This window comes from Ahaetulla prasina, chromosome 2, assembly GCF_028640845.1.
Source record: "Ahaetulla prasina isolate Xishuangbanna chromosome 2, ASM2864084v1, whole genome shotgun sequence".
Lineage (NCBI taxonomy): Eukaryota > Metazoa > Chordata > Lepidosauria > Squamata > Colubridae > Ahaetulla > Ahaetulla prasina.
Window position 1 is genome coordinate 277,819,056 of NC_080540.1, and position 10,311 is coordinate 277,829,366.

Here is a 10,311-nt window from a genome sequence, read left to right on the forward strand (position 1 = left end):
TTGGTGATGGAAACTATGAAACGATTAATAGTAGTGCAGATTCAGTAAATAGTCTGACAGTGTTGAGGGAATTATTTGTTTAGCAGAGTGATGGCCTTCGGGAAAAAACTGTTCTTGTGTCTAGTTGTTCTGGTGTGCAGTGCTCTATAGCGTCGTTTTGAGGGTAGGAGTTGAAACAGTTTATGTCCTGGATGTGAGGGATCTGCAAATATTTTCACGGCCCTCTTCTTGATTCGTGCAGTATACAGGTCCTCAATGGAAGGCAAGTTGGTAGCAATTATTTTTTCTGCAGTTCTAATTATCCTTTGAAGTCTGTGTTTTTCTTGTTGGGTTGCAGAACCAAACCAGACAGTTATAGAGGCAAGACTTCCGGAAAAAGTGATGCAAAATGGCCTTCTAAAATAGTTACTGTGTTTGTGATATTTAAATTAATAGTGAGGGAAGGTAGTGGGTGATGGGATTAAGACATGGCCCTCAGGACATGATAGGATTAGCCTCTACCCATCTCACCACCTGGCACCTGGGAAGATTACATCAGCCAGCAAGGCTCAGGCAAGCTTGCGAGACAGCCAGCAAGGCTAGCTAAGACTCCCACCCCTGGGAGTCTGACAACCAATCAGGATACTCTTCCTGTGCCCCAGAAAGGTCAAAGCTCAGAAAAATCATAAAACCAGGGAGCACACAGGATCTGGGGCCCTTTTTCTGTTCAGGATCTCAAGCCATGTGATCCTGACCACCATTAAACCATCTTTCCAAGCAGCCTCCATGTTTCCAGTGTCTTTGTCCCCACTTGGAACTGAACCCAGATGGATATTTCTTCCAACAATTGGCACCCACAGATGGGACTCCAAGCTATCCTAACCAATGGACCTGGCCCAGGTAAGCCTCCCTTGCTAGCAGCAGACCCATTGAGTCTGTGGGTAAGTTTTCCTGGACCTTGGCCATTTGGAACTAGGTTTTAAAGGGGTTTTGAGTGTTGAGCTCAAAGACTGCTTGGAAAGAAGGTGAGTACCTCTAAATTTTAATTTTAAGCATGGAAAAGCATGGGAAATATGTGTATGCCTGCATGTGTGTGAATGAGAGAGCCCTTCTCCCAATCATAGCTGGATCTTGCATCCTCTGTGCATTTCCTAACCGCAGAAAGACCAAAAGTCTGAGAGCATGGGGGTTTTGCCAGAGCACAGGACCTTCTGTTAGGGAAGGAGGAAGTGTGTGTGTGGGATTCCACCTGAGGAAACAGTCTGATTCCACCTCTTTGAGCAACCTCTAGCCGCACCTCTGCCTACTGCTAGCTCCACCGAGCCATGACCGGTGGGATAGAGAAAGCAAGGGGAAGCCAAACGTGGAACTTTGTGTTTATTGGGAACGGAAGCGAGCGAGAGGAAAGTAAGTGTGAATGAAGCAATTAAGAGGTAAAAAGAAAAAGGAGAAAAAAAGGCAGGAGATCTGCTTGGGGCCCTGGATGCCCGGAGGCTGCCAGTACTGCCTGGTATGCTAAAAGGAAGCAGGAAGCAGTGTTGAGGAGGTGCTCGTACCTACTGGCAGGGCAGTAGGTCCTCTGGGATCACCTTTTGATCCAAACGAGCTCCTTAACAGGAAGGTGCTCATACTTGACAGAAGGAGTCAAGTCCTTCCCAGAACTTTTTCTGAAAACTGTAGGAGGTCCACCCGGCTAAGCCAAAGTGAAAATAAAACCTCACATCGGAGAGGAAACATGGGAAGCAGTAGCTCGAGGGTGGAGAAATCCCTGGAAGACCTGCTTGGGGCCTGGAATGCCCGTAGGCTGCCAGTTTTACCTGGTATGCAGAAAAAGAAATTGAGGAAATTGTGTAATAAAGATGAGAATAGGAAACAAATTTGGCTAAATAAAGGTACTTAAAAGAAAAGGGAAATATATAAATAGGAATGTTTGGGTTTTTGTTTTGTTTGTTTGTTTGTTTGTCTCTTTCTCTGTCTTCTATGGAACCACGTGGTCTGTCTGTTAAGATTTGTGCCTTCCCTAATTTAACTGAGATTTATGGCGGGAATGATCAGTGTGTGTGTAAATCTCAGAGTTTTGTTTTCCTCTCTGCCCTCCTTGTTTTTATGTGTGTATGTCTGTCTTTGTGGGCCCTTGAGGTAATTGTAACTGTAAAATGTATTTGATCTCTAGAGACAAGAATTTTAAATTGTTAGGGAAAAACAAAAACAAAAGGTTGAAACAATGAAAATGGGGAAAAGAGAGAGAGAGAAAAAAAGAAAGCCTTTGCCCTATTTTCGTGTGGCCACCGGGAATAGGGTACAGAACTTTTCATTTCTGCTTTTTTCTCCTCTTTATCTTAAAGTAACAACTCAAGTTTATAAGGAAACATTTTAAGTTCACTTACAAGATAAGTTTATGAGGAAACGTTTTAAGTTCACTTACAAGAGAAAAAAAAATTCAGTCTTGCATTTACTGTGTGTTTAAATGATTTTACCTGTTCCTGAAGCATGTGAATCCAGTTTTTTCTTTCTCATCAGTTGTTGAAACTGCATTTTGTTGAAACTGCATTATCTTTTAGTAACTGCAATATTGATGTGTTGTTTCTTTTCAAACTCTGCCTGCAAGATATCTACCCCCCCCCCTTTTAATCCTGTTACAATGCCTTTCCTGAGAAGATTACCCACAAAAGTGGGGAGGAGATCCTGTTCTAATGTCTTTCAGCCCTGAAAAGATGACTCTGCAACTGTGGAAGCAGAGCACATGGTTCCAGATGCTGCCCCCAGAGGAGACCTTCCATTTGTTGGAGCCAGGAATTGAGTTTGAATCCAGCCCCCACTGAAAGTCATCACAGCAACCAGATTGGAGCAGACCTTTCCAAACCTGACTGACCAACAAGCATGCTACCCAGCAGACACGAAAGAAAGGACCCTGAGATGTACAAGTAAAGACTAAAAGACTCTTTTCAATCCCCAGAAGACCACTGGAAAGACTATGGCGGAAGGGTGAAAATTCATTGTAAGGTTTTCTTTCTTGTCTCATTTACATTGTAATCAGTCTAAAGTACTCATGTAAGGATTGTATTTGAGTGGCTGCCAGTTAGTTCTGAACACCTGAGATTTCTGTCTAATGGTAGGGAAATTTGTCCAGCATGTTTGTATTTTTGGATTGCCTTTACTGTAAAAGTAGCTGCATACACAGGCACACACAGAGAGACACACCATTCAGAATTAGTCTATTCCCTTCACTTACCTCCACACAAGGCTTCCCCTAGGTTGATTTTGCTCTGTGGCACTAAAAGCCCAAAGAGTCAGATCTCCCTGCTAATTCCATGGGGGAGGGGCATCCCTCTCAGGCAATTCCTCTCTTGAAGAGATAGCAGAAAAAGTGATATCCAAAACCCAAGCCCTGAATGACTCACAAATGATGCTGCCCAGTTGCCCAGTAAAGCAAGATATATTGCACTGGTGGTCTCATGAGTAGAAGTCCCAGGGCTCATTGTGTGTAACTTTAAAAAAGGAAAAAGCCTGGATTGCACACTGATTAACCTCAATTTGGACTGGAAAAAAAAAATCTTGGATAGACTAAAGTAAGAGCTAGGGCAGGTTCCGTAACCAACCCTTGGAAATGGGCAGCCTGTAATTTAAAGGAAAACCATGGCTGTGAAAATTTTGGGATGTGTGCTTGCTTGACCTGACTGGAAGCTCTCAGAAAGTGATATCTAACAGCTGAAATTAATTGGCATAGAAAATTGGATACTGTAAAATTCTTACCAGAACTTTTCCCCTGGCTGCTAGACCTTCATGGTTGAAAGCTTTTGGGAGCCACTGAAGGAATCTTTTTTTCTGTTGTCTCTATCAATGGCTTCCTTTGCATCAGGAAAATTAAAAGCACCCACTGATTTGATCAATTTTAATTTTTGCCAAGAGCATGTTTCAAAACTCACGTTTTGAAAAAAAAAAAAAAAAGTAGGGATTGTAGGAATTTAGCACCCACCCCCCTCCTAGAAGAATGAAATATTCTAGGAAATATTTTAAAAAGCAGAATATTATACCTTCCTGGATGAGAAAAGGAGAAACATGCTCTTGGAAAGCGGCCCCCACCTTTGTTAATAGCCCCAGAAAGACAAAAGACATCTTATCTACAACACAGAAGACCTTCAGCTCCAGGGTGATGGGATTAAGACATGGCCCTCAGGACATGATAGGATTAGCCTCTACCCATCTCACCACATGGCACCTGGGAAGATTACATCAGCCAGCAAGACTCAGGCAAGCTTGAGGGACAACCTACAATGTTAGCTAAGACTCCCACCCCCTTTTTCTGTTCAGGATCTCAAGCCATGTGATCCTGGCCACCATTAAACCATCTTTCCAAGCAGCCTCCACGTTTCCAGTGTCTTTGTCCCCACTTGGAACTGAACCCAGATGGATATTTCTTCCAACAATATGACACAGAGAAAAATCACGGTCTAGGTTGGATGCATACATGTACATGGCACGGAAAACAAATCTTGCAAGTTTACCAGATGGATGACATAGGGAACAAATCTGTTACAGAATCTGGTAGTCCTGCTAGAAATACTTTAGAAGTTAAAGCGACTCCTCCATCCATTCTCACTCATCCACTTTCTGCTGTCGTTCCACCATGGCCAGGGGGTGGCACAATCATAGATGTGGTTTCTCTAGAACAGGGTTTCTCTATCTCAGCATGATTTAAGATGCGTGGACTTCGATTCCCAGAGTTGACTGGGTGGAGAATTCTGGGAATTTGAAGTCCACAGGTTTTAAAAATCTCCAAGGTTGAAACTTGGAACACTGCTCTAGAGTATCCCCTACTGCTGAGTATCCCCAGCAAATGAAAGAAGAAGGGAAATAGTCAGCAATGCAAACATTTTGGCTACGTGGGCAGAAAAACTAATAGCTGAAAATGGAAAGGACGTTTCAGTGCTTATGACAACTTAAGAAATAAAACAGGGAGTTCACAGCTTGGCTCAGTTGAAGCCTGATCATTCCATTTCAGCTTTTCCATAGAGAGAACTGAAGTTTGTTTGTCTGGCTTTCATTTGAGAGAACATTTTTAACACACACAAACAAGCCAGAGATTATTTTGCAGGCATAATTTACATATAAGGCACAACAGAGATAAGCTACCCTGTGGGGAGAGTGGGAGGAGGGGGAGAGGAGACGACGACAGAAAAAGAAAGAGATGGGATCCAAAAGATATTTTCAATGGCCTACAATATTTTCATTTTGACATTACTAATGTGGTTCAGGAAACCATGACGTCATTTCCTTTCTGATGCTTAGTTACATAAATGCTGGAAAATAGCCATTGCAAACAACCCTCAAACAGATGGCCATGTGTATAAAATGCCAGAAAGCAAGATCAGCCACTAACTGTAAAAATGTTCCCCCACATATGGTATGATGTTTATTTTATAATATTCCCTCCCTCTCTGTTTCTTTCTTGGATTCTCTCTCCAAACTTTCATGTGTTCATTCTTCTAATTTTTCCAAGCACAAATTCCCCAGAGATTACTGTACACTTGTAAAGCTACGTAAATGACTATGTCCAATAAAACCACTCAAATATACATTAATCTAAACAGAATTTAATCCTTGTAACACAATATTTATTGACCAGCATAAATCATTATTGAGGGGTGTGTGTTTGAGAGTCAACAATAAAATGAATGATACTTTAAAACAAATTGTAAACACCACTAGTGTTTGTATGTTTACCAAGAAGTTGATCTTACTGAGTTTAATGGTGCTTCCTACAGCTAAGTAAATATAGTATAGGATTCCAGATGAAAGATCTCAAACAATGAAGTCTGTGAGTTTTGTCTTCAATAGTACTTAAAGTAATACTTACCAGAACCTTTCCCTGGCTGCTAGACCTTCATGGTTGAAAGCTTTTGGGAGCCACTGAAGGAATCTTTTTTCTGTTGTCTCTATCAATGGCTTCCTTTGCATCAGGAAAATTAAAAGCACCCACTGATTTGATCAATTTTAATTTTTGCCAAGAGCATGCTTCAAAACTCATGTTTTGAAAAAAAAAAAAAAAGTAGGGATTGTAGGAATTTAGCACCCACCCCCCTCCTAGAAGAATGAAATATTCTAGGAAATATTTTAAAAAGCAGAATATTATACCTTCCTGGATGAGAAAAGGAGAAACATGCTCTTGGAAAGCGGCCCCCACCTTTGTTAATAGCCCCAGAAAGACAAAAGACATCTTATCTACAACACAGAAGACCTTCAGCTCCAGGGTGATGGGATTAAGACATGGCCCTCAGGACATGATAGGATTAGCCTCTACCCATCTCACCACATGGCACCTGGGAAGATTACATCAGCCAGCAAGACTCAGGCAAGCTTGAGGGACAACCTACAATGTTAGCTAAGACTCCCACCCCCTTTTTCTGTTCAGGATCTCAAGCCATGTGATCCTGGCCACCATTAAACCATCTTTCCAAGCAGCCTCCACGTTTCCAGTGTCTTTGTCCCCACTTGGAACTGAACCCAGATGGATATTTCTTCCAACAATATGACACAGAGAAAAATCACGGTCTAGGTTGGATGCATACATGTACATGGCACGGAAAACAAATCTTGCAAGTTTACCAGATGGATGACATAGAGAACAAATCTGTTACAGAATCTGGTAGTCCTGCTAGAAATACTTTAGAAGTTAAAGCGACTCCTCCATCCATTCTCACTCATCCACTTTCTGCTGTCGTTCCACCATGGCCAGGGGGTGGCACAATCATAGATGTGGTTTCTCTAGAACAGGGTTTCTCTATCTCGGCATGATTTAAGATGCGTGGACTTCGATTCCCAGAGTTGACTGGGTGGAGAATTCTGGGAATTTGAAGTCCACAGGTTTTAAAAATCTCCAAGGTTGAAACTTGGAACACTGCTCTAGAGTATCCCCTACTGCTGAGTATCCCCAGCAAATGAAAGAAGAAGGGAAATAGTCAGCAATGCAAACGTTTTGGCTACGTGGGCAGAAAAACTAATAGCTGAAAATGGAAAGGACGTTTCAGTGCTTATGACAACTTAAGAAATAAAACAGGGAGTTCACAGCTTGGCTCAGTTGAAGCCTGATCATTCCATTTCAGCTTTTCCATAGAGAACTGAAGTTTGTTTGTCTGGCTTTCATTTGAGAGAACATTTTAACACACACAAACAAGCCAGAGATTATTTTGCAGGCATAATTTACATATAAGGCACAACAGAGATAAGCTACCCTGTGGGGAGAGTGGGAGGGGGGGGGAGAGGAGACGACGACAGAAAAAGAAAGAGATGGGATCCAAAAGATATTTTCAATGGCCTACAATATTTTCATTTTGACATTACTAATGTGGTTCAGGAAACCATGACGTCATTTCCTTTCTGATGCTTAGTTACATAAATGCTGGAAAATAGCCATTGCAAACAACCCTCAAACAGATGGCCATGTGTATAAAATGCCAGAAAGCAAGATCAGCCACTAACTGTAAAAATGTTCCCCCACATATGGTATGATGTTTATTTTATAATATTCCCTCCCTCTCTGTTTCTTTCTTGGATTCTCTCTCCAAACTTTCATGTGTTCATTCTTCTAATTTTTCCAAGCACAAATTCCCCAGAGATTACTGTACACTTGTAAAGCTACGTAAATGACTATGTCCAATAAAACCACTCAAATATACATTAATCTAAACAGAATTTAATCCTTGTAACACAATATTTATTGACCAGCATAGATCATTATTGAGGAGTGTGTGTTTGAGAATCAACAATAAAATGAATGATACTTTAAAACAAATTGTAAACACCACTAGTGTTTGTATGTTTACCAAGAAGTTGATCTTACTGAGTTTAATGGTGCTTCCTACAGCTAAGTAAATATAGTATAGGATTCCAGATGAAAGATCTCAAACAATGAAGTCTGTGAGTTTTGTCTTCAATAGTACTTAAAGTAATACTTGACATTAACTTTTGTTGTTTGGAATGTTTGAATAATTTAATTTCCAGAATTTGTTTCTAGTAAATATTTTCATGAAACCATCACAAGAAGTATTGTGGGTGTGGTTTTATGAGCATGATTCAACTGTAGACAGAAACAGTCTTACAGATTAGAGCAGAACAGACAGATTAAGGTAGATCTAGGGCAGAATAAAGCAGCAAAAGCTGTTGGTAACATTAGCTTTACCACCCGAACTAGAAATACTTCTGATAATAATGATAATTGGTAAGTTTTGGGATAAAGCTGGAATCAACCCTAAATTACCAGCATTTGTTGAGTGTAACTATAGCAACAATGATAAGATTCTGGATTTTATAAGCAGCAGGCTATGGTTTAAATTATGCACTTTTATTTATCTTGTTTTCTCATTCTAGCCTCGTTCCAAGAACCTCCAAGGTATGTGATCATTCACAGAAACTCTGAGATGGAGAGAGGGAAGGAGATATAGTGAGTCGCCCAACAGAACTACCTGATCTTTGTGACAATTATGGTCTGTTTACTCATACATGATCACCATTGATCACTGCTTCATCAGGGAAGGACTTGCATGTGTGAAAGAACCATTCAGGTTGCATGAAATATAGAGCTAATAAATAATACTTGTTTGTTTGCTATTGACTAAGCATATATATATATAAGGGACACGGTGGCTCAGGGACTAGGACATTGAGCTTGTTGATCGAAAGGTCGGCAGCTCAGCGGTTCGAATCCCTAGTGCTGCTGTGTAATGGGATGAGCTCCTGTTACTTGTCCCAGCTTCTGCCAACCTAGCAGTTTCGAAAGCACGTAAAAATGCAAGTAGAAAAAATAGGGACCACCTTTGGTGGGAAGGTAACAGCGTTCCGTGCACCTTTGGTGTTGAGTCACGCTGGCCACATGACCACGGAGACGTCTTCGGACAGCGCTGGCTCTTTGGCTTTGAAACGGAGATGAGCACCTCCCCCTCGAGTCGGCAACAACTAGCACATATGTGCGAGGGAAACCTTTACCTTTTAAGCATATATTGTGAATGAGCAATGATGGGTTAACAATTCCTGCCTAAGCCTGATCTATAGTATAGGGATTGAAATGTTACACAAAGATGGTCGAGACCAAGGTCAGGTCCATGAGCTCTCTAGGAAACTGTGGTTCAGTAACAAGCCTACACTGAAATTTCACTCAAATATGATATTGTGAGAATAAAACTGGAGGAAGGAGTACCATGTAAACCAAATTGGGGTATTTTATGCCCCTCCCCAAACCAGGTCACATCCAGCCCTTTGGCTGTCTTTTTTCCAACTCACATGAGGCCAATCTGAAATTAGAAATCAAATATAAATAAGTGTTTCACAAGGGGCAGGAGAAGAAGCTGAGTTGGTGCCTTCAGTTGGCTGGTGGCCACAGAAGGCAGATAAAGCATTTTTCTGCGCCTGTACAATACTCATCCTATGCCTAAAGCAGCCTGAGGAATTGAGGTGATGGAGTTTGATGACATCAAATCAGGTTACATTGGTTTGACCCTTCACAACATTCACAGCTTCTCATGTTGCCTCTTAGGAAAATTAACTGCTCGCCCCTGATGTAAATTGTCTTGAGCTTCTGGAGAACAAGGGGATATGAATCAAACAACAATCATGGATGTATTCTGCCATTTTTTTAAAAAGGGGAAAAGTCCTAGACATTCAGTGTTGTGCAAATATGTTATATTGCCCTTTTAATTTCAATAAAAATTATTTTGGTATGTGAAGATATTTGAAGCTTATTTCTTCCTTCGTTTTCATGTGCAGTTGGGACTAGTTTTGCATACATTAGGGTTTCTGTAACCACAAGTAATTGCTAGATTAGAATGTCCAACACTAATAACTTCAGCTTCCTTTTGGGAAATCTTATAATTCAAATAAGGTTTACTTTGCCTCCAATTTTTTGATATAATACAGTTCTGTGCTTCAGATTAATGGAGGGACTCATCCCAGAACAAACACCAATTCTGGTTGAGAGAGTTTCTTCAGGACCAAAAGAAGGAAGAAGTGAGTTAAATTTTCTTTCATTTTCCATTCTACCAGCACAAAAATTATCAGTCCTCCTAGCTCAGGGGTGTCAAACTCACAGCGTGTGGGCCAGATGTGTTATATGCTGGCCGTGGTCCTGCCTGGTTTAGCGAAGGGCAAAGAAGTCCCAATACGTCACATGACACCACTGTGACAATGCGAGTTTGACACCCCTATACTAGCTGGTAACTACTAATAGCATTTTTAATTGCATAATTGAAAATATACTGTAAATAAGGATGCATTCTTTGTGAACACCTTTATTTAAAAAATTGATTACAGTGAAAAGTGTCATAAAAAAGAAAACACAAG